The sequence below is a fragment of the Falco cherrug genome, chromosome 7 (genome assembly GCF_023634085.1).
Source record: "Falco cherrug isolate bFalChe1 chromosome 7, bFalChe1.pri, whole genome shotgun sequence".
Classification (NCBI taxonomy): Eukaryota; Metazoa; Chordata; class Aves; order Falconiformes; family Falconidae; genus Falco; species Falco cherrug.
The window spans coordinates 60,255,672-60,281,120 of NC_073703.1; the positions used below are offsets into that span (position 1 = coordinate 60,255,672).

The 25,449-nt window shown below is 40.6% G+C and overlaps 1 protein-coding gene and 1 long non-coding RNA gene across 4 annotated transcripts in view; one reads left to right on the forward strand and one right to left on the reverse strand.

The window, feature by feature from the left end:
- LOC114017257 (uncharacterized) overlaps positions 1 to 25,449 on the reverse strand; it is a 58,622-nt gene that overhangs the window by 8,672 nt on the left and 24,501 nt on the right. Inside the window, exon 4 of one of the 2 annotated variants that reach the window (XR_003562196.2) lies at positions 6,394 to 7,642. The exons of the other annotated variant lie outside the window; for it this stretch is intronic. This is a non-coding gene — a long non-coding RNA (uncharacterized LOC114017257). Of the gene's footprint in view, positions 1 to 6,393; positions 7,643 to 25,449 lie in introns of those variants that run through there. 2 annotated transcript variants of the gene reach the window in all.
- AKAP6 (A-kinase anchoring protein 6) overlaps positions 24,087 to 25,449 on the forward strand; it is a 287,337-nt gene continuing 285,974 nt past the window's right edge. For both annotated transcript variants that reach the window (XM_027812532.2, XM_027812533.2), the window contains exon 1: positions 24,087 to 24,382. The gene's annotated coding sequence lies outside the window, so the exon portion shown is untranslated. The remainder of the gene's footprint in view (positions 24,383 to 25,449) is intronic.

The window sequence follows — 25,449 nt, forward strand, 5'->3', positions numbered from 1 at the left end:
ATATAGACTGGGGAAATTGGGGCTGACCCTGTTTGGGTAGACTTGAAAATACAGATCCAGCATACTCTGGAGATGGTGTCTTCATGCAGAGTGTACTTTTGGCCTGCTCTGATATGCTTCTTTCTCAGCTCGGATAGAAACTCTCTTGAGCATCAGGGCAAAAGTGGAAGAGCAGAAGCTTCCCCACTCAACAGCCTGCGTGGGGCCTGCCATGCTCTTATTTTCCCTCTCTTCTGTGGTCTGTGAATAGTTTAAGGTAAGCATGGAAGGGCATTTTATTGATGTTTACCTTCTTAGTCTTCTTCTGTTAAGAAAAAGCAAGCCCTCAGCATTTGTTCCTGTCTGAAAAAAACCCTATGATTTAAGTAGATCAGAAAGGCACAGATGAAGCAGATGTGACACACTGCCTCCATCGTTTCCCAGGTGAAAGCAGAGACACAAGTCATCTGAGGCAATGCAGAGAACCTGTGAACGAACCATCAGGGTGACAAATCCCTGCCTCCTGAATTTCAGCTGCAAAATCACCTTTTTTCCCAGCTTAGGTTGTGAATAGGATTAATCTTTTTCATACATGAAATAGAAGCACTTGAAATGTGTTTTCTTTTTCTGTGAGGAGAATCTTGTTAAATGCCCTGGCTTCTCTCAGATGTAGGACATTATCTCTGTAGATGCACAGTCCCACTGGTATAAACAGAAGCTATTCTTAAACTCCACTAAATTACCTTGGAGGCTCTGGCTGCTTTAAACTGAAAATCCAAAACCCAATAAAAGATACTACAAATTTTGCTTGTGGCATCCCAAACATGTTAATGTATTTCAGTGAATTAATTTTAACTTAGGTCTGGCCCACCTGATTGTAGAAGAGGGGGAAAGCAGAGAAGACCCACTTCTCAGGTCGAACGGCTGACACCACATGGACAAGCCAGAGATGAGACTGAGGCACCTCTGCAAGTCTGGTGGGTTTTCACAAAAAGGCCAACTTTTACAAACCAACTCCCCCAGTCTCTAGGGCTGAAACAGGAGGGAGGGATGACACTGTTGAAGCTGTGGTCACTGTGGCACTACAGTGGACATCAAAGCTGTCACATAGCACAGCCCAGCTCCTTGTAGCTCTTCTGTTTGCGTGTGGGCAACACGTTCAGTCAGATGATGTGCTTTCTTCCTGACAAGCAAAAGTGATTTAAAAATCCCTTTTTTTACACTTCACAAAAATTTTAATCTCTTTAAGCTGATTTTTAAATGCTTTCCTAATTTGATTTTCTGGCTTCAACAGACTTTGGAATAATTTTTCAACAAAATCACGGACATTTTCGCAAGTTGAAGAGGTTGTTTGTCACCGAGACGAGGTCATGTCAGGCCTTCGCAGCACGTGACTCTTTACCGCCATTGCTGCTGTGTACTTGGCCTTAACGCTTCTATCCATTTAACTAGCTTTTGCCCTAACTTCTGATTATCTTTTACTACTTATTCTATTCTGAAATAACTACAACAGTCAGTTCCACTAAAAGATATTTCACAATTTGTTATTGTGTAAGCCTCTTAAAAGGCCAGCTACTCATATGGTGTGGCAGGGCTGGAGGCCTTTCTGGAGGGTGTAAGGATCATTCCTACCACTAATCCTCAAGGGGGAAATTGCAATTTATTGATAGGAGGTGTAGATGAACCTGGGAGGATCTGGTATAGAAGTAGAGAGGGCTTCTTATGTACATGAAGCATATCTTTTTATCAGTTGTAAAAAAACTAGGGTCAGATAGACACTGAGAGATACTGTGGGGGGAGTGATCAAAAAATAGTGTTGGGCAAGAATTGTTTCCCTTCTGAATTGCAGTGATCTGTTACAGCCAGTTTAGGCAAATCTAGGAGAGGAGCAGAAATGTAATCTCTAGTTTGAAGTGGCTTACAACCTTTTTGTACAGAGGGAGCTGGTGGTGCACCACAGGGCCCTGGCCAGGCAGCCCCTCAGGCACCAAGCTGAGCTCGCAGGCTGCTCCAGGCTGCAGAATCCATTACGGCCATACCAAGTCTCATGCTTCACGCTGAATTCACACGAGGCTCCTGCCCCTGCCCTGAATCCTGGATCTCCAGTTGTGCCAGAAGGCTTTTCACTGCCAGCCAGCCAGGCAGCCTTTGCTCTGCCCACCTGCCTCCCCCTCAGGCCAGCACTGCTCCCCCGAGCTGGCTGCCCTGCCACGCTCCTGTCCCAGCTCCTGTCCCACAGACACATGAGTGTCACCCCGTTTCATGGACAGCCCTGTGTGACCCAGGGCTGGGGGGGCCTTCCCCACACATGTCCTGTTCCCTCATTACCTGTCTTAAAAACTTGTGTTTTAAAAGCCACTTTATCTTGAGCTTCTTTCTCTGAAGCTTTATCATCTGAAAACTCATCCAATGTGAGGTTATTGACCTCCAGGCTGGTTTCATTTATTATAAATATGATCCTCTTTCTTATCCAAATTGCTTTCGTATCCATTTTGGTTCAGATATCCAAGGTATCACCGGGATGTTTGTGCAAAGCCGCCATTTGCATAATAATGTTTGAGTAGGTCATGATGACTAAGCAGTTTAATCTCTTCTGTTTGTGATCTTCATCCTTAAAACTTTGTAATATCATATGGGTACATTGCACCGTTCCAATTAACATAGAATTAATTGTTTAAGGATTTATTTCGCTTGAGCGGTAGGACTTTTACAGTGGTAATTCTCTGACAAGACCGAGGTTGGTTAGAACCATTATTGGTCAACTGTGTGGTCTTTCTGCCACCTTGTGGAGAAGAATCACTAAACTGTTGAGGTGAAACCGAAGTCTTGGTTATTAAGATCCATACTTTTCATAAATGGGCCTAGGAACTGTTGTAGCAGAGCAAAACGTGTTGCTCTCTCCAAAAGTGTTTAAAATTAATTAAAATATTAAAAAGTGCTGAGATCACCCCAGATCACTAAAGCATAAACTGCTTGCAACTGTACTAAGCTATTACCACGTGTTCTTTAGACCATGCAGAAAACAAAAACTATCCATATCCTCCCAACACCAGTCTTCCTGGCCTCCCTGGCTCACCAGTTTTGAGCAATATGGGTTGATATGATTGTCCTCACTTGGACCTGCAACTTCGTAGCTTATTTTACGAGGGTTACCATGCCTGTTCTCCAATTCAGTCATAGCACACGTAATTAGCCTAAGAGATGCACCAGCCTCTGTTTGTTGGCTGTGATGAGTGTTAGTGAGCACCAGACGTTATTAATTTCTCTCTTCTAATTCCTGACTAAGGAATTAGAATCCCTAGCATCCAGCCTGTATGTAGACACTGAAATTACGGTGTTGCCAAATGGGGAAATTTCTGCCAAGGGTAACCATGTTATTCAAAGATGAATTTCATTTAGAAGCATGATTTGTTTCACCCAGACATGTCAGAAGCTGTTAAGTGCCTATGTTTAGCTCTCTATTGCTCATATGCAAAACCTTTAAGTTCATTGCTATACGCTATACATAGAAAGTTCAGAACATTGCAGCTCTGTGCATTACAGATCTTCAGTGAACCAGGAGGTAAAGTCTTCTGTAAAGATTCCTGGCATTTGACAGTCAGTTGAGAAGTGTTCTGCATTTTCCTTCTTCCCTTCCTTCCCTGCTGTGTAAAGGACAGAGAATCCAGCTTCTCCTCTTCCATATGTTGGGACTTCAAGGAAATGGAAAAGATCCAGTTTGTTCACTCCCACTTCCATTTTGCATGATCACTGAATCTGTGAAAACTTTAAACTAGATATGGAAAGGAAAAGCCCCTCCAATTTTAGAGTGTTTTGTGAAGATGGACTATTCAAACAGAAGGTGTTTCTCAGCCTACTTGTGCTACTGTTAGAATGACTTACAACAACAAAATTTGGGTTCCTTTTGTGCTAGGTACTCTACAGGTATGTACTAAGAGAGATCACCCAGACATATTCTGGCCTGACGGAGAGCAAGGCTGGGGAAATAGAGATTAATTACATAAGGAGAAAAGTGTCATTAGCCCATTTTATACTTGGTGATCTGAGTCCTATGGAACGAATGACTGATATTGCAGATAGATAGGTTTGTGAATAATTTAACCTATGTGAAAATAACGTCAAGAGAAGGGGCTCTTGGCATGAGTAAGGTTCTCATCTGCATGAGAATAGGTGTGACTGCCTCTGAAGCATCCTGAGATCATGCAGACAGTGTGCATCAAAGCCCCCAGATAAACTCAGATTTCTTTTATTCCAGTCAAATCCTATAAACCTTTATAGTCTTCAGTATGACCGCTTCTATGGATCAACACATGGAACATATCAATGTCATACAATTTATATGTTTGCATATCTATATTATCCATTATTACACTTTCTGAATTATTTCAAGTTTAGACACATAATTTATATTTTTAAACTGGAACATTACGCTTTTCATAGATGGCAATAGAAATTACTCTCTTGGTAGTCTGGCTTGCTTTGGTTCTACAGCTCTGCAGGCAAAGAGCTTGTATATTAGTTTATCTTTGTTTTATTTCTTGCTTTTTTGGCCTGGTAAGAATAATTGATACAACATAGATGTTGGTGGTAAGAGCATCTGTATTTAGATTTTGATTAGCTGTATAATTCCAGTTTCTGTAAAGATGTCTTTCCCAATTCCACTGTGTCAATGCCCTGACTTTTCATTGCTCTGGGTGACAGAAATGTACTGGTATTTCCTCCAAGATCTGTAGCAAATGACCAACGTTTTGGGGAATGCATTTTCAGTTTGGCAGTTCTTTCACTTCACTTGGCTTTCTTCTTACATTTCACTGCCAGATGTAGCAAAGAACACAGTCCCTAGCTTTTGGTTGTTGTATTTTAACATGTAGTTAAATACAGGTTGTGAACATAAGCGTATCAGAGAATAGAAATAAAGTTGGTTAGTGTGCTGTATTGTACAGTATTTTTGACTCAGTGTAGGCCAAAGCAGTGCAGCAGAGGAAAGCACAATATAGATGGGCCTAAGAACTCTGCGTGTCACCTCATTCTCCTTTTTACAGAAGAGAGGAGGCACATTTTCTGTGTTGCAAGTAGCTGTGTTAAATCTTTCAGTGTCATGTTGGCTATCTTGGCACTCATTCAGGAGAAATCAACTAGATTTTCCTTTCTGCTGAGAATGAATATCACAACATGAAATTGCTTTAATTGCTGTGACTGTTAATCATCATACTTATCTATTCCACTGCTGTTGAGGATTAATTCTGAGGTAAGTGCCTGGATGCTATTTCATTGTTAGTTGAGCCCTGGCAAGTTTAATTGCAAAGAGATTTGGAGGGGGCTGTGTGAGAGAAGCAGACACAAAAGCTGGAGAAGGGAATTCCCACTCCACCAAAAGGGCTGGCTTTCTATTACGGCTCTCTAGCTTGTAACAACTTTTATCGCCTCTGAAATCTGTCCTTCCCTTGAGGTATAAATACAAATGCTGAGGCTCAGGTTAGTTCTTCATAGACAACCTGTGCTTAAGAAAGAAAGAAAAAAAGAAAATAACCTGTTTTTTCTCTTCTTGAATCTGTATTCAAAATTCTGTGGAGTCCCTGCCTAAGTGCTTCAGGCTGAGATAATTTTACAAAGAAAGAAGACTGCTTTAACAGAGTTAGCAGCCTCTTCCTTGGTGCCTGTGTCACCAGGAGGGAAACTCCATCTTGTCTGTGTAAATAAATGCAGAATATTACTGTAGAAAACAGGCTTTAAACATCTTCCGAGTCAACAAAGTTGAGCCTTGATTTAGTATTGTGCAGAACTGGGCCTAACGCTTAGGAAATACTTAGCAAATTCAGAACAGACAAGTTATTCTCTATTTTGTCCGTTTACTCCTCCTTCCTGTTATGTTGTTATAAAAAAAAAAAAAGGGGTTTACACTGGAATGTGTCCAGATCACTGAGAGAGCCAAGCTCATCTAAAACCCTGAGTGGAATATTTTGATTACTGAAGTTAAATTCATGGAAAGTGCCGCAATGCAGTACCACGGAGGTTACATTTGCTGGCGCTGCTTTGTGCTGGTGTAGGCAGCAAGGTGGGCTACAGCCTGTGTTTTGTATACATTGAAAATATTTGCCTGTTGAATGAACAATTCAAATGGTATGGGAATGACTTCTCCAGACATTTTCACCTATAGGTTTTGAACTACTTTATGTAAGAACCTGCTGAAATATCCCTGCTTGGACTAGAAATGCTGGATGCTAAAAAGTTTTTACATTATTGCCTTTTTATTTAAGGAATGTGGCTTAGAACATGTGGCCTTTTAATGTGAAAAATAAATTCTATGTTACATTTAAACACCTACAAAAAAAAAATTCCATTCATTCAAAATTCACACTTGAGCCAATTAAAGTAATTTATTGCTCTCATATGACATATGTAAACTCTGAGAATTTTAATATATACCATATGTAGGAAAATCTAGGCAAAGGTAGAAAAGTGTTTTAGTCTTTTGTAACATGTTCACGTTTGTTGGTTTGGTGTTTTTTTTTTTCTCCAGAGGGCTGAACATCCTTCCTTGAGGGAACGTGCTGGGGGTTTGGGTTTTATTGCTTTCTGTAGGTAGTTTATATATATGAAGAGGTGCAGAGTGTGATTGGGCCTGGGGGTCAGTGGCTGAACCAAATGAAGCAGTAGCTACTGAATAAAACCTTTTGATAAATGTGTAAATATAAAACCTGTTTCATAGTACAACTCAGAAGTGCTATTCTGAAAAGTGAGATAAAGTGGTAGTTGAAGCTTGTGTGACAATTTTGGCAGAGTCTCTGCTAGGTTCTAACTTCTGTTTTCCAGAATGAAATCTCAAGTATAAAGAATTTTCAATGACATTTAGGATCCTAAATGGTCATGTCAATCTGCGGTGTGGGACTTGGGAGTTTAATATTTTTGTTGCAGATCAGTTTCATCCCAGTGACTATCAAGTTCCGTTGCATAGAGGTAAGCTGTAGGTGAGTCATCCTATCTATGTAGGCTAAAATCTAGACTTGGGCAGTCTCATAGACTCATTTAATTTGGCAATAAGAGGAAAAAATAGTCTTTCAATTGAAGTGGGATGGTTTTATCGCAATTATTTCAGTCTAATGCCCTTAGTAAGTTTTAACAGGTTTCACATCCCATGGTGACTCTCTCACACTTCTATGCAGGATTTTAAAGCAGAACAAAGCTGTGTTGAGATGTGCAATCTTTAAAGCAGAACAAAGCTGTGTTGAGATGTGCAATCTGTGGCTGACCAGTTCCGTCTCGTCCACTGTTGGTAGCTTCCAACCTCTTGCAAGTGAGGCTAATAAAAGTCTTTTACAGATAGCAGGATTTTCCCTATTTCCCCTGCAAAATCTGTGTTGAGGAGAATGCCCATATGTTTCCCTGTCTTTGAGCCAAATGGCATCATGAAATGATGTTCATAGTCTCATTATCTCAGAGGTTCCACACAATGATATGATTCATGAAATGATGGAATGTCTTTTGAAAGCTCTGGAAACAGGCTGACACCTCCCATTGAAACTGTCAGACTGTAGCTGTTTGCTCCCTCTGCACCAGGAAACGCTCAGAGGGCTGGAGGCAGCATGATTCAGGCTGACGCGTCTGTGTCCTGGGCTCAGGGAGCAGTATCTAGGGAGACTTGATTGTCAGACTAGTTTCAAATCTAGAAAAGAGAGGTGGATAAATATTTGAAATAAGAGTGAATTTAGAGATGCACATCTCCCCATTGTGTTCTAATTCTGCCAAAGGTTTAAGCTATCATGTTATGCCTCCTTCTCAGAACTGTCTATGAAAACTTTGATTTCCACCTTAGAGCACCAATGGTCAGCCACTGACGCCTAAATCTGATTACAGTTGCTTGAGACATTTCAGTTGAAGCCCTGCATGCCCCAGCGTAGCACAGGGGGTCCAGAACCAGGCTCTTTCCTATGTCATCTGCTATTTGTAACCCCACCTGATTGAGGCAGCCTGTTTTCAAGCCCAGCGGGTGGTAGGTTGTGTATCGAAGGGGCAGGGGCAGCTTTGCAAGGAGGGCAGAAGAGAAATTTCACTCCTTCCTCCCTCTGTTAGCTGCCATGTTGCTTCTCACTGTCCTGTCGTGGCACCGATGCTTCATATGCTCTTTGCTGTTGTAAGCTGCCACTGCTATTTCTAGTTCACATGAAGTCACAGGACTATGACACTGCCATTCGGATAGGCAGCATATATAGTATGGGGGTTTTTTATGATGTCCTATCACTTTCCTACTTTCTGCTCCCATCTAGACAAAAAAACCCAAAGCAAACCAGCTTCTTCACTAGGAGAGTAGAGTAGCACTGGAGCAGGTTATGCAGAGAGGGTGTGGAAGCTCCATCCTTGGAAGTTTTCAAGACTGAGCCAGACAAAGCTTGGCTCATCTGGTCTAGTTCTGGCAATAGTTCAACGTTATTCCATGGGTTGGACCAAACACCTCCAGAGGTTTCTTCCAACCAACATGTCTATGATTCATCCCTCTCCTGCAGCCATGAACTATAAAACCTCGGACGGACGTGACCCAGTGTAAGGGATGGATTCAGTTCTTATCTTTTACAGTGGAGCTGTATCTGCTGCTAGTGTAACACATGTCTGTTATTGCTTTGCAGTGATTATTCAAGCATACCTGCTTTTATGGATTTTTTTTCTTTTCTTTTCTCCCGCCCCCGCACCCCCCCCCCCCCCATTTTGGTCACTTCATAAAAGAGGGAAAAGAGAAGAACATTAGTGTTACTGCTTTCAGAGACTGAGTAGTTATGGAAAAGGTGGAGTGAAAAGCTGAACTATATCAGATAGAACATTTTGCAGGTTCAGGCCATACACGCTCCTATGCAAACCTTTTGCTTTTGTGCAAATTTCTACGGTGACTAAGCATATTGCCAAGAAGAGATGATGTACTGAAATAGGCACATATTTTCATTTTCCTGGCAAGACCTGGTTAAACATACCACATCACTCATCCCATTGGGAGAGAGCATATATCCTTAATTAGCCTGGAAATAATATCAGTGATGTGCCCAAAGGCATTTCTGGGATATCTTTTTCAAAATTCTGACATAAAATTTATGGCAGGATTCCTGGGGTAATTCTCTCTCCTCTTTCAGAGTTTCCAAAATGCCCTGTGGATAATGTTCAGTTATTTCTATATCTTATAATAATAATACATCTGTAAAATACATTTTTTGAAAGGTAGGAAGCTGAATATTTTCACGAATTGCCCTAGGACATGGAACCTATGGATTTCTATCTCTTTTCATTTTACAACAATTTTACTTTCATACACTGTGCAATAAATATGCAACCCTCTTTCTATGTCCCAGAGCAACTATAAAGTTTTATAGGGAAGTCTAGCTTATTAGAGGATTGTTCATTGCATTATGCTGCTTTATTGATGCTGAAGTTAGCTCTTTGCATTATTACTGAACATAAGTTTAAAGCTTACTGCACCAAATAAATAACTGCCTTATGGTAGGGAGACACGTAATCTTTGTCCCTTTCACAGTCTTCTCTGTGGTTGAGTCTAGAGATCTACTCTAGAATGCACAAGTTACAAGAGCTAAAGAGGTAAACACGTTGTTAGTTTCATGTTATGCTACTGAATCTATTAGAGATTTGAAATAATGCCTTGTGAAATGAAGAATTTTGAACAAAAAATTCACCAAATATCTAAGGAGTCAAACATTCTTGCAATCTTACTAATACCAGTAAGCACTTAGTATCTAGGAAAAGGTGAGTGACAGCCATTTAAGCCAACTATACTTTTATTCCCAGTTGCACTAATATGAATGATACATATTTTTAAATAACCTGTCTAATAGGGAGAGTTTCTAAACAGACGTCAGGAAATGCGTTCAAGGTTTAACTTCACTGGAGAACATGACAGGCCACTCAATTGTAGCTGTTGGGAGCCAGCACAGGAGCTTCAGTGCACTGCCAACAGCATTATTCCCTCAGCATGTTGCAAACAGGATGGCTGGTAGAGTATTTGAGCACTTTCAAGGAGAGACACTGGCAGAGATTAGATTTGTATGAGGAAATTATGAGTTGCATATGTTCTTCCTGCTTGTGGAGCAAAGGGGGAAAGCAACCAGAACTCCCATGCCAAGGAAGAGAGACAGACAGGCTGTGAGCTCACTTCCAGTAAGAGAGACACTGACTTGGGCTGAAATACCTTTATTACAGTAGGATGAGTGCTTGCTTGTGCTAGTCTGTCAGGAAATAAGTAAAGTGTTTGGCTTTTTTGATTGCTACAGCACTGAGCTCAGGTTTGCATTGAATTATTTATGAAGTCTGCAAGATCTCATCCCTGACTCATAATGGACACCTCAGCACCCACCACTGTATTTGCAAAATTAGGATAATTTTTCTTGGGTACGTTACTTCACACTGATGTCTATTGAATTTTATCTGCCATTTTAATGCATAGTCACTTACTCTTGTAAGCTCTTCGTGCACTTCTTCAGAGACAGCTCTCATCTTTACTGGACTGATTAACCTACAATTCCTAACATGCCACTTTCACCTTCTGGCAGAAGTCCCCTGGTGATCTCTCTTTACTGGAGAAACTGTTTTTTCCTCCCACCTCTTTCCAATATTTCATCTGAGAATTCCTTTTGGTTTCCAGGCTGCTTAATAACCTTGAAAGCCTATGGTGAAAAACTTGGTTGAGTACCTTTTGGAAAACCCCATGAACAGTATCCTCTGGACCATTTTTGGTCATTTTGGTCATATACTTGCTGACACCCTGAAAAGTCTCAATACATCCGTGAGGTGCATGCTCCCGTATTAAAATATGTGGCAAGTGTTCCTCGCTATATTGTTTGTCACAAATTCTTACATTCTTATTCCTCAATGTAGATGCCAAATTAACTTGTTCATCATTTCCAAGATACTCTGTGAAATCCTTTTGAAAATTGGTGCCATTTCCTACATGACACACTCGAGTTATCAGGGCAGTTTTAAAGTGAGAGTTAACATACCATTGTTGGTATCTTAGTTATTTCATGTTTGAGTTTGTTTTGTACTCCTGATTGAAGACTGTGATTCTGTTAGTTTGTTCTGTCTGTTTTGTTCCATATCAGCTTCTCAGTAATTCAGTTTTGATATCCATCTGGTGACTCCCCTGCAAAGAGTTTTGGGCTACAAACTTTGTAAATCTCTTCCGTAGTAACCATAGAAGTGAAAAATATATTTAGCTTTTTTTATTATGGTCTTAGCTTATTAGTACTCCATGCATATCCAGGTTATCTACTAGCTTGACAGACTCTTGACAAGCTTTCTGCTCCTGCTATGTTCAAGAAAGAAGTTACAGCCTGTTTTGGTTTTATTCTTGTGTAAGCTTTCCTCTTCAAACTCTTTCTTTTATTTATTTTTTTCTTTTTGGCCCTGACATCACATTTTCACATTTAAACTGCCATGGTTTATAGTCTTTTTTACATTCCTTATTTGGCCATAGATTTTGCTGTTTGATTCATGTCTTTCTGCCACTAAAAACTTCTTTACCTTGCTATTTAGTGGCTTTTTGCCCTTCCGTAGCCTTCTTTGAAAGATGATGTGTTTCTTCTATGCCTATAAAGTGGTGTCTGTAAATAGTCAGCCTCCAGCCTGCCTGTAAAGGTTTACGTCCTACATTGCTCATATAGCTTCTCTTTAAGAAGCTGTCTATGTAGTATCTTTCTGATGTTGATCCAGTAAGGACACAGTTTTAGTATATTACAGAACAGCTTTTGATCATAACTTTTTGAAACAGGTCCCATGTGCTATTCCAAAGTTATATTAGTTTGGTGTTATATTTTTATTCCATGCCACCAGCTATTCCTTCTTGTACCATGTATGATATTTTAACCATCTTTCTCTTTCCTATTGGAGAGAATCACTGTATCACTTCTCTCCAGCACCTTTTTCCACTCTTAAGTACCAGCTTCATTTTCTCTCATATATTGAACTGAGCTTTTTTTGAAAACATTTATTCTCAGCTTGTGCATATCTTTGACATTCTTTGCTTCTGTTTACAAAGAAGGACTAGTGTTTAATTTTCCAGCTTTGTCAGTTGGTCTAATGAGAATATTTCATTTTTCAACTTCATGTCTAGCACCGATCAGTTTCATGGGCTACTGGGACCTTGTTACTTCTGCCTTATGACCTGTGCAATGCCTAGAATAAATAAGGGACTTTTAAGAAGAGGTTTCTTTGAAATTGAGAAGAAAGTTCTTCAAAGCTTATGAGGAGCTTTGCCAAAAAAATGAATGCTAGTAAGCAACCCGTTTTGAAGGCTTGTTTTTAAGGGTGATGAAGTTTCATGCCTTAAACTGATGCTGATGTGGAGATGGAAATGACAAAAGATTGGTATAGTGGTGATGGGCTAGGAAAGGAACTGAAATTCAAGTAAACAATTTAAACTTCTGAGAAAGCAGAGGAATGCAGAGAGCAATACAGGCAAAGTAACAGTCAAGGAAGAGATGGTTTTAGTTTCAGTCTAAACCTATCAAGGTCAGATGCCAAAAGGTGGCAGTAACTGAGCCATGAAATGATGACTGAGTGGATTATTTCTGGAGCTGTGCCTATGGAGAGACAAGAAGGGTTATCTTGAAGTCCTAAGGCAAAAATACTCCATAGGGTTTAAAGCCCATGGCCATTTTGCTGCCTGACTGTTGAAGAGGAATACAGACATTTGTTTTCCTTTGTTAAAGTGAACTCCGGCCTTTGTGGGAATAAAACTATTTTACTTGTATGATGCCTTGTTGATGACACCACTGAGACACCCACAGCATGCTGGGAGCCAGGTACTCACTGCAAGTGCCCTCAGCTCCCAGTGAAAATCCCATGCAAGGGACCATGCTGCACTGCAGCCTTGTCTGCTTGTCCTGTTGTCAGATAGGGACTCGGGCACCAGCACTGTTCAGAACAGAGGGAGATATTTAAAAATGAGAACATTTTACACAGTGTAGAAGTAAAATGTCACTTTTGTTTTTTTAGAACATTATTGTCACATTTAGTTTTTAGTTCGCTATCATTGAAGAGGCAGATGTGCAGCATTGTGCTTGGGCTATTGTGTTCTCACGATGTCTTGAAATTGAAGCATTTTCATGTTTTCTTCTTTCTTGCACGCTTACTTTTTTTGAGTTTTCAAGTATTCCTATATTGTAAAAATCCACATGCATAACTGATTTCTATTCCTTTATATCTAGATATAATAAAGCATATATTCTTATTAACTAGAAAACTGATTTACACAGAGAATATTAAGTAACCTAATCAAATCATACAGTAAACCGATTTATTTTATGGTCATTTCCAGGAGGCGTGTGAGATGTAGATTTTGTTTTAATCAAAAGCTGATAATTATCTTCTTGTCTGGGAAATGCACATTCAAACGGAAAACTTTAAGTAGAAGCGCAAACTCTGCATAACTTTGTAATTTTCAAGGTACTAAGATAACCAGCTATGTATTAACTAACCTCGCATTAGAAAAATGATCAATTATTCTCTTTGTCTGCTGGCAGCCAGTAGTGCTATACATTCATCACCTAATATTCTTTATATGAAAATGTATTCTGATTTATTATGTAATGATAGACCAAAGATTACTAACGAAAAGTCACTTATACAGTAAGTCAGTCACCTGAGTATTTCACAGCATTAGAATTTAGCTTCACTTGATGGCCAGACAAGATCTGCATCTGCTCTTTGGGGCTTGTACCTCCTATGCATGTACCTGTGTTAAACTGACATTTTCCTACCTATATCGTACACAACATAAACTTTAATATTAAAGTAAACCAGACATATGGATCTACCCCATGTAGGATCAAACACACAAAGTTACATGTATTGTTCAAAAAACCTGTTCTATAGGTCACTGTGAGGATCTGGCTCTTGACTTTGCTAAGGTAGACAACATTATAATTAACATTTAACCGACCCTCTTGCACGAGTGCTTTCTAATATAGTCTGTAATTATAATGCTCATCTACTACTTCCTCCCCTCAAAATGCCTGCATGGGAAGGATCTGTGATAAATGAATGAAAGCAAAAAAGGCCAGGAGAAGATTTTTGTATTATTCATCAGTCCTCTGTGGCATAGGTTGAAAGCATGCAAGTGAATACAGGAAGGTTTTTTAAAAAGTGCATAATTTAGGCCATTGAGTACAGAACAGCTCCTGCCTGTGTTTCTGACTCTTCTACAGAGCTGCTGTATGATGTTGGTCAATTTATTTAACCTAAACTTCTGTCACATTGATACTTGTTTCCTTGTTTTCCTTAGCCCTGACTTGAAACCCTGGGAACTGGCTTGCTGAGTGCTCACAGCTGAAACTGAAATCAACAGCAGCTGTGCTTTGAATAGAAAACATGCTGTAGGAAGCCATGTGCTCTTGAAAAGTCAAATCTTAGATCAGGCACACAAAATTAGTCATACTTTTGCTTTTAATCTTCATGTGTCTTTTTTTATCTTCCTTAAAGCAGGGTTAAGATCTCTCCCATTATAGGGATTTTGTGAACAAGAAGGAGCTTGGTTTTGTGAAGCTTTCAGGTACCCCAGTGAAGGGTAACATAGAAAAGTTCACAAGGAAATTTAATCATTCTGTCTTTTGAATTCATACAATGTATGACAGTCTATGGCTGTCCATTGAATGAAAATAAAACAGGATGGAGGAGCAGCATGCCACATAAAGTTGACCTACCTTATACAGGGAGTGAGATGGCATCTTCTAGATTACCGTAAACATGGTCCCTGAGTGGAACAAATACAGCGCTGTTTATATGCCATAGTTGGAGGATGGAAAAGTATTTCACTAAACCCACAGAAAAGGTAAACTAAATATAAGCACAATATGAAAAGAAGGGCACAGAGGAAAGGGACATAGATGCTCTGATGATGTTGGATCAATTGGAGGTGTAAGCAGCACAAGTGATGGGGAGGACGAGCGCATAAGAGCAGCAATACATACAAGCATTACATAACCACACTGAAGTAAGTGTCAGGCTGTCTCCTGTCGTTGCCAGCCCTGATCCAGCATCAAGCACTCTCTGAGGCATGAGCCCTTCCCCACCAAGCCCAGAAAAAATACATCAAAGGAAATGAGCAGTTTGGAGAGAGGTGAAACCATCTCTTAGCTTACTTCTCCTAGAAGTGGGAGTGGCACAGACTCGACTGTTTATCCTCTGTCAGTCAATTTATTTTACTAATTTAGCAGGAAATAAACCCAGCAAAAATTGTATCATTTTCTTTCTGAACTAGTGTGTTAAATAGGCTGATGAAAGTATCTCGCAAGTTTCATTGGTATGAGGGAAGGGGTGAAACTGCACACCTGGAAAGTTAAGAAGGCTCTAGGAAGGAAGGATTAAGATTTATCTTTTTTTTTTTTTTTTTTGGTGGACAGTGAACAACTGGATCAGCTCAGCTGCATTTGACAAATTTTATTTGTCAATTTTATAGGAAAATTGCTGAATTCAGTCTTGCAATAGTAAGATCCCTTTTTCATTTGCCATCCAAAGCACAGATGCATGTTTCTTCCCAGTGGCAGGTAAAGGCCCAGCTAGACACCTACAGGAGCTGCAAAGGCATGGGGCAGTGTCAGACCCACTGTACCAAGGACTGTGGAGACTCAACCACACCAAGTGAGAATGCAATAATCAGAGACTGTGGCCAGCAACACCTGAAAAGTTCTCCCAACATACATGAATTGGTTTTGAGAAATTTTGAAGACTGAGAGCACATGGAGGTTGAGTGATACAGGTAATTTGTTTGGGGAGGATGCAAGCAAAGGAGAGGGGTGGAGAGATGGGCTGTGGCATAGGGAAAGCCTGGAGGAGGAGGAGGATGGGGAGAAGATGTGGTTTTCTTGTAAGACTGGAAGGAGAAGAGGCAATGATGCAGAGCCAGCCCAGGTCTACTAGGACTTACTAGATTAGATGCTGTGCTGTGTGAATGCAGCTGTACTGTCTTCAGGGAGAAGCCAGATTTTGAGGCTATGCAGTCTCTCTAATGCAGCACAGAGATAATAATGCTGGTTCAGAGCCAGCTGTTCCTGAAGCTGTGACCAGTGAAGGTGTGTTGCAGGGAACCCACAGGCCCAGCCTGGTCTCATGGCCCTGCCTCAGTGGCAGTGCCCACCCAAGCAAGCTCTGCCTCTCAGTGAGAGCACAGCTGTGAAGCAACACAGCTGGTTCTGGGGGCCAAACAACTACATTAGAAGCATTGCAGGAGGTTTCACTGCAGACTAGACCCCATCTAGTTCCCAGGATTAAATACTTCTTAGCAGTTGCAGTGCATTGGGTGCACTCATGGAGTTCATCTTCTGGTTTAGTCTTGTGAGAAAGGAATGCAGTTTGTGTCCTCAGAGACTGCTCAGTGATTTGAATGCAAGTACAATCAATGTAGATGGTTGGGAGAGTTGCTTTGAAAATGTGCTTTTGCTTTAAACCAGAAAGCTAGTTTAAGCACACATATGAGGATCAACCAGTTTAGATCTAGTCTTCCTTTTGAAAAGCACCTGAGTGGCTTGACATAGTCTTGGCCTCTTTTCTGGATCCGAGGGGACCATTGCATTCCATGTGTTGTGGAGACAGTGCTGCCTCTTGGTGTTTTGGCCCCGGTTGTCTCAGGGGACCACAGTGCTGCAACAAGACTGAGTGTTGCTGGTGAAGATGGCTGGCGCGCCTGGCCCTGGGGTAAGGGGCCTTCTCTGAGTGGCAGCAGGCACACCGTGCCCAGATTTTCAGATTTTAACCTTGTTTGACTCAGATTTCGGTCCCTCGGTTTGTTTTGCATATATATACATTGGCCAGCTAGCCATACCAAAGGGCAGGTAAATCTGCTCTGTGGCCGAGACTTGAGGTAAGCTGTTTTGCACTGTCCCGTGAGCATTCTGAGCTCCCTAACTGTTTAAAGAAAATGTGTTCAAAAATCAGAGGGCCATTCAGTCTTTGTGCCCTGACACAGCTTTGGCCTTGTCTTCTCCAACTCCCAACAACTTCACTTGGAAGGAAATTGTGGGAAAACAAGGGCAAAGCCCAGCTAGAGCATTGCCTGTAGGTCACCAGACCCATCATGGGCCAGCAGCTGCTCTTGAGTGGGAAATCTACTCAGCCTGTGCTCTGGGGTCGGCTTTTAGATTCAGGGACCTTGATGAAATTGGGAGAGCTGCAAAAAGCTTTATTGGCCCCCAGCCCTGCCCTGACAACTAGATTTAGCATCTGTGTGTCTGGGAGCCCACATACGAGGGGTGGAAGCTGAGGGGGCAGGGAGGGCTCTGCCGGGCCTGGCAGCCCAGGTGTTGGCCATTTCAGCCGGCGGCGGCTGGGAGAGGCTGTGCTTGTGGCAGCAGGTTGGTAAGGACTCTGGCTTTGGTGCAATGAGGGGGGGGGGGGAATAGCTGTTGATAAATTTGATTTTTTTGCCAGTGGGAAAAGCTGTTTCTGTCGTGGGTTTGGGTTTGAATTGGGTGCTGAGTTCATGTGGGCAGGCAAAGGGAGGGCAGGCCTGCGGCTCCAGTGTGCCGCCTCCGTCAGGAGAACTTGGTTTCAGAGCAGTGCTATCTGCGGGAGGTCTGAATTTGCTGAGTTGTTAAATTTATGCTGTGCTTCAGTCTGGGGGTAACGTCACACTTGTTCAACTCTTTTTATGATCTCTAAAGCCCAAAAGATTCATTCAGACTATAAACCGTAGCCAGAGCTACCTCCTGGACATGGAGAGGCAACTAGTGAGATAATAGTACCTCAGCTCTGCTAGGCAGAAGATACATGTCCAAGGCCCAAAAGATAGTTAATGCCTTTTCAGATGTGAGGATGTTTGTAATATAAAATTTAATTTAGAAGTAATAAACATAATAAGTAGTGACTGTATTTTCAATATATGAAATAAAGTATTTAAAGATACATTATTCATGCCCACATTGTAGGGTTTCTGAATAAGTAAGTTCGTAACAAGATATTCTAGCCATAATAATAATGTAACTAAATATACTTATCTTTAGATAGTAAATGTAAGCAGTTACAGTTTATAGCATGGAGTGAGTAAACTTGTGTTGTGTGCAAAAAGTTTGGTGAGTTGGCTTCTACAGTGCGTATGTACTCTGCTAGTAAGCCCTCGCAGAGACTTCCCAAAAGAGCTGTAGTGGTGTGTCCCGAGGAGGGTATGTACAGCCCTGCTCCAGGCACAGGCATCCAGCTTGCATCCTGTTCACTTGTTAGGGAATGACATCGATTGTTGTTTGATACCAACAGCCAAGGTGGAAAAAATAAAGCAGCCACAGCCTTTTTTAAATTTGTGGTGTGGTTTTGGTGGTGTGTTGGTTTTTTTTTTTGTTTGTTTTTTGGTTTTTTTTAAGATAATAAAATAAACAGATTTACTGTCTCCCAGTACCTGGGTCATTTCAACAAATGGGTCAATTATTGGAATGTAATTTTTTTATTCTGCTTATAAAAGTACCTGCTACACAAACTACCTAGTATGAGGTGGTAATATGCCAAGTAGGGCTTGTAAGGTGTTGATGGACCTGTTCAGCATTTTTTCTGTACAGTCTTTCTTCAGGGCTATCAAACTAGTGTATAGCATCTACTTAAAGATATAATGAGTTGTTTTCTACTAGTGCTGATTATTTCTGCTATGTAGTGGGGTTTAGTACCTTGCAGCAACCTGTGGTCACCATAAGTTATCTGATATTTCTTGCTGTGTTCCTCCTGTTGTGTTTTTTTGTTGTGCGTGTGGTTTCTTTTACCCATATTCTATTACAATAATAGCCAGACTTTTTTCCATCCTACTGTGTTTAAGTACTAACTTGGAGTCCACTTAATGTTGAACTATGTTTTTAAAAAGAAAATACGAAAGATTAAAGCAGCCTTGTAACTGCTGTAACAAGATGCTCTTGAAAGCATTGAGCCTGTTAAGATAAAAACAATCTTTTTTTCATTATTAATTTTTTAATAAAATGACTGTTGCTTTCAGATGCTAAAAATAGGTCCCTGCTTTAACTAGTATGGGGAACCATGCTGTGTTTTACCCTCTGTGGGTATGTGGGAACCATGCTGTGTTTTACCCTCTGTGGGTATGTGTGTACAGGAGGTGACTTAGCTTTAAACTAAACTAGAAGTTTAGCCTAATACTGGAATGCCTGAGCTAACTTTAAACTACCCAGTTTCAGAGCAAATAGCTGTAAATCCAGCAGCATGAAGCCAAAATGGTTATTCAGCTTTTCCCATGGATTTTTCAGTCATTTGTGTGTACAATGTTTATGCCATTATCCTGTTGTTCCTAAAATGCAATATATAGTAAATATGTGAAACAAGTGGGGAGGAGCATCACAGATTGACTGGAGGGGGCTAAGGTGGATGAAGGAAAATAAAATGTTTTAGAACATGTTGGCCAAATATGGTATAGAAGTCAATCAGTGACGGTAGTCAGCTTCATAGAATCATATAACGATTTGGGTTAGAAGGAACCTTAAAGATCACCCATGGGCAGGGACACCTTCCACTAGACCAGGTTGCTCCCAGCCGCATCCAACCTGGCCTTGAGCACTTTCAGGGATGGGGAACCCACAGCTTCTCTGGGCAACCTGTGCCAGTGCCTCACCACCCTCACAGTACAGAATTTCTTCCTAATATACGATCTAAATTTATCCTCTTTCACTTTAAAGTCGTTCTCCCTTGTCCGATCAGATGACCTTGATGACAGAGTGGACAATATCCCCTACCTACACTGTAGGTAGACATAGGTGTTTAATGAGTTTAGTCAAAGCAGACTATGCATATCTCTGACCTTCAACATTCAGCTGATGGATTCAATACAGTAGATTCAATAAGACCTCGATTTATAACCCTTTCCTTTTAGAGAAAAGGGATAGAGTTCTTATCAATATGTGTGACCTAGCCTTTCCTTCTGACAAGGTCAGTGGTGGAATGGAAACCCTGATATATAGCTGTTTAGTTAAGGCACTCCATCCAAAATCTGGGACATGGGTTCTTGAACTGGATTGCAAAATCTTGCATGAGAATCATGACTTCCTTTGAGTGCCATTACACATTGCTGATGTGTTGTGCACTGGCATTCGGTAATTGTGATTTTGCATTTTATTTTTAATTTAAAGCCTGCTTCTGATTTATCTGACAAGTAATTCAGAATATGGAATTCTCATTTCCTTTGGTCCTTCCATGTACTTCCCCCTTTCTTTCTTGGCTGTTTGGGTAGTGTAGCTGGCAACTGGTAAGCAGCTGCTTTCCTTCATTCAGAGAGGGGAAACAACATAAAAGGAAACATCTGGATTTTGCAGAGAAAAGGTCTGCAATGGCATTTTACTTGGTTTAGCTGTGTTTGTGAGTTTGCTCCTAACTCATTTTCTTGAACATAATTAAATGGAAAGTAAATCATGTCACGGTTAGTCCTTGGCTTATTACTGGTCTTATTGAGGGGAAACAGAACTTTTTAAAGTTAAGGCAGTGCCTGCTTACATGGCAAAGACTTGCTCATTGAAAACCTCTGTGGATTGTGCAAATGTTAGTTATCCACATAAACTGATTGTAAGGAAAAATAATGGCAGCAGGTAGGCGAAACACTTCTTCCCTTCAGATGACCTTGTGGTGGGTTGAGCCTGGCTGGGCACCGTGTGCCCACCAAGCAGGTCTATCACTCCCCTCCTCAGCAGAATGGGGGGGAGAAAATAAGATGAAAAACACCTTGTGGGTCAAGATAAAGGCAGTTTAATGAAGCAATAGCTAAGGTTGTGCACTTGCAAGCAAAGGAAAAAAAGGATGTCATTCTCTACCAACAACAGGTGATATTTAACCACTTCGTGGGAAGCAGTGCTTCAGTACTTGTAGTGGTTGCTCTGGAAAACATCGTAAATAACAAATGCCCCCACCCCCTTCCTCTTAGCTTTTATATCTGAGCAGATATCATATGGTATGGAATATCCCTTTGGTCAGTTTGGGTCAGCTGTCCTGCCTGTGCCCTCTTCCAAGATCTTGCCCACCCCCAGCCTACTGGTGGTGGTGGGGGAATGTTGGAGAGACAGCCCTGATGATGTGTGAGCATGGCTCAGGCTCAGCAGTGCTCAAAACACTAGTGTATTACCAGTACAAAGCACAGCACTATAAGGACTGCTGTGAGGCTCAGCCAGACTCAATACAGAACATTAATAAAATTTGTTCCCTTCAAAACAATGGGGGGGAATCCCAGTGTGAGGAAAGGGAAAGACACTACAGCTTGTGTTGGAGAGGAAGAATGTGACTAAAATAAGGATTTAGAGTAAGAAATCTATGGCCAGCAATGACCTGCGTTATGATGGTTGAAAGTAGGATGAAATATTTCTGTTTTGGTAGGAAAAAGGTATAATCAAAGCCCTGTGCTTTTGGGTTGGAAACCTACTGGTGATACTTCAAAATGATCAAGGTGTTTATGTGGTGATAGAATGGGTTGGGTGCACTCTCTCTCTCTTTCCATCTTTTGTTCCAGTGAACTGGAAGGAATGCAAATGGAAAGCAACTTTAAGGCTTAGATTTAAAAGATATGTCAGTTCTGGGTTCGGTGAATAACTGCAGCTGTCTTAAAACAAAAGCTTCATTTCTACACCCTGCCAAAGGGGGAAAAAAAGGCAACTGGAGCAGCTACGCACAGTTCTCTTCCTCTAGATCTGCAGTTTTAATTACGGGCTTGCAAAGCTTGAGAGTGCTACCTTTTGTAATCATAAGGTAGAACTTCCTTTTAGCATCTAGTGGTTGCAGTCCTCCATGTAAAGTCACTATAGCAAAATTCATAACACCTACATGACAAATCTTTAGTTTACACCCTTCCTGGGACGTTCCTGGTATAGCTGTTTTGCATGCGATCTGACATATGCCCTGGCTCATAATAAACATTTCTGGAGAAATACCAGCAACAGACTGGTATTTAAAAAATACTAAACACTCAGAAGTCAGGAAAATCACTATAATTTTGTCTTCATTTACTTATCATTTGCATATGTGAATAAACAGACTCATTCAGTCTGTAGTTAACAGTAAACCGGCAGAGGTCTTTGTAAAAATAGCCTGATAATTCCCCTGCTCCTGCCTGACCTCCCTCCCCTCCCTATATTTCTCTGTGTCCATGTTAGCCATGCTTCTACTTCACGACTGCAAGAGGAGCTTACACGGAGGTCACACACAGCCAAATATGTTCTGGAGACTGTGGAGCATAAGCCTGGAGAGGGATGCCTGGTGGGGCTGGCTACTACACTGTGGTGGGGCAAGCCCAGGGTGGGCTTTCCTGATGTGCCTGTCCCACCAGTTGCACTTTCCCAGTGTTCAGGAACAAGGACCAAGCTGACAGACATGAGGCAGAGCCCTCATATCAACTAGATTGACTCCTGGCTTGCCATAATGATGATCCTGGATGTCCTACTTTTCCTAAGAAAAACAAAAGATCACTGTCTCCATTCAACTCTATTCCCATAGCAGTCAGGGTAGTAAAAATTATATCAAATAATAATTAGCAAAAGAAAAATATTCCTTTAATGAAAACTTTCAGAAACTCATATAATTTGAACGGTGTGGCATTTAGCATGCTGCAAACTTTGCTAAGTTGCAATGACATTCCTTAGCTTTCATGTCAGTCCAACCCAAATCATGTTTCAATCATGTAGTCCTCACCGAAATTGTGACTCGTATCCTCAGAGACCTAAGAAAGTTTTAAACATTCAAAAATCTAGAGCTATAGCTCTTTTGGGACTAACACTCTACTATAGGCCACTGGACTGGATTTGTTATTGAGTCAGTTTGAGAGCTTTATTGTGTTGTTTGGAATTACATAGGATTAATGTTAAAAGAGAAAAACAGTCAAAAATGAAAACATAGAGTGTCAAGACAGCACTAATTAGAAAGGCTATGACATTTCCTAGATTTATGGAGATGCTTTGTATTTAATCCATTAATCAAAAGGTACGAATGTAACTTTTCTTTCAAAAGTGGATGATGGGTAAAAGCATATAATTATTTCCTGTGGTTTCCTCTGAAATCAAAATTTTGACTCACAGGTTGAAGTTTAATGGAATGAGGGGCTTCAGAAAGTGGCACCCATGTTTGTTGGACATCTTCAAGGCATTGAGGCTTCTTGGTTCAAGCTGGGCCTTTGCTTTACTCTGGGCTTCAGCATATCAAGTGTTTAGGGTCCAGCCTTTTGTGTACTTTTTTTTCTTTTTTTTTTTTTTTTTTCCCCTACTGTGTAGAAAGGGATTTTCATGGCTAGGGAAAGCAGGTTTTGCCAGAAACTTTTCTCACCCAAATAGAACTGGCGAGTGGCCAAAAATGTGCTGGTTCTTCTTTGGTTGTGAATTTTAATTTCCAGACAGCTCCTTTTGGTACTTGTTCACATAGCCTTTGCTTCTCTCATCACTACTGTGAACAGAGGATGCAAGCAGGTTCCCAGTGCCAAAGATAACATCTACAGGCTCAGCCTCACCAATCCCAGCCCCTGAGGTAGGTTATGGGGAGGGGCTGTCCCTTCTGGCCTTCCCTTTCTACCTGGGCAGTAGAGGCTAGCAGCAGCATGGCCCACAGCTTCCAAAGTCCTCACTCATCCATCTGTCTGATAGGCAGATGAAAGCCAGGCTACTCAGCATGCAGATGGTAGTGCAGGTTGCCCTACAGTTGAAAAATGATAAGGAGATTTTTACTTGGTTGGTTAGAAACTTCTTTACCCTCTTGTGAATAACCACACCACCCCCCCACCCCCCGTTTGTTTTTTTTTAAAACTCATTGTCATTCATTCAACAGTGTGAAATCTGCTCATTTTGAAGTATCAAGCATTTTTCCCTAGCAACAAGATTTTTCTTCTAAATGACAGATTGGATGTAGGAGCAGGGTGGGGCAGGGTGAAAATGTATATTTCTTAAAATACTGTTCAATAACTGTTGTCTGTACAGACCTAGTGGTAAAATCGTACCACTGACTGTTCATTTTAAGTAAGGTTCCCTTACACGATAACCAAATTTGACTTATAAAATTTGTTCTTAAATTGACACACGTGATACTAAGTTTTAAATATAAAAATTATTTATAGCTCATACATCTGCATTCTGTATCACCATGCAGGAATAATTTGTCTAAAATATTCCTTAATAAAAGACATGTACTTGAATGTGGGCTCTGAAACCTATGGCACAGTACTTTAAAAGCCTGTTTGTGTTTTGTCTGTGTCTTTAAAGGGCTTCCGTATTGTCTCGGGCTCCCCTGGAAATGCAGTAAGGATTCGTATCACATCTCTGTTGCCATAGCAACAGCAGTCTTTCCCATAATGAGCTGCATCATCTGAACTGATGTCACAGCATCATGCAGCAGGTCACACAAGGCACCTCCTAGTATTGCATCTTACAGATGTGCCGTAAACATCAAAAGAGGATGATTTGAACAGGACATGGTAAGTGCAAAATGTTGTTCTGTTCTTAATTGCACCGTTGTTTTTTCCTGTTTATAAGGTTTTCCTAATATAAGAATGTGTGGATTTTGCCTTGTGAAAATCATTTTGAAGAAAGATGCTGCATGCCTAAATATTATTTTTCAGGCAGACAGGTTAAGACAAAGGCCTACAGAAAATGCATTCAGTCTGAATGTTTAGACTTGTCTTTGTGTTTGTGATAATACCCTAAAGATTTGCTAAGAATATATTTAAATTTCACAATCCAATTAAAGTTGCTACAGTCTGATTTGCTTAAATGGAAAGAATAGCTGTTTTCACTTTTAATGCCACAAACATAGCTTGTTCCTTTCCCTTTCTCTTTATTTAAGCATTCTTATTATGTGGAGCTCTTCTTTTAACCTATTTTATTTCAACAGCATGAATATCACCTATTTACTTTCATTGGCCTTCCATAACATGATAGTACAGAAAATACTGTGAACCAGTGCTGAACAAGCAACTGGAACAATATTGATTTTAAATATGGTTCAGTACTGTCCTATTTCTGTTGGTATTCTTAAAAAAAGGAAAACATTGACAGAATTGTCAAACAATAATCAGATATTTTTAAAGTAACGTGGCTTTTAGCTTTCCCACTGTTTGACTTGCTTTTAGTCTGTTTTTTTAAATAGTAATATGAATTTATTGAATTTTAGATCTATCTTTTACTGGAAGGAAAACAAGCTTTTTTTTTTTCTGCTGCAACTGCAGTAAAAGGTGTAGTCAAAGATTCATGCATTCTGAGGGGGTTTGCTATGGAAAAAAATAATAGTAATAATTTTAAAGCTTCTACCTCTATCGTAGGAAGAAAATACATATTTCTTACATTTAGCAAGCTGGCTAAAAACATGTTTATAATATTCAGTAATTCTTTAAAATATCTAATATTTGTTTATATCGTATTAAGGTCTGGTTTCTGGAGGCCAGGCTAATTTTGCTTAACTTCAAGTTAATCTTGCTGGATGGTATACAACACTAATTGTTTGATTTTGCATGTTTAAAAGACTCAGTCTTTCAGCTGCTTGCTA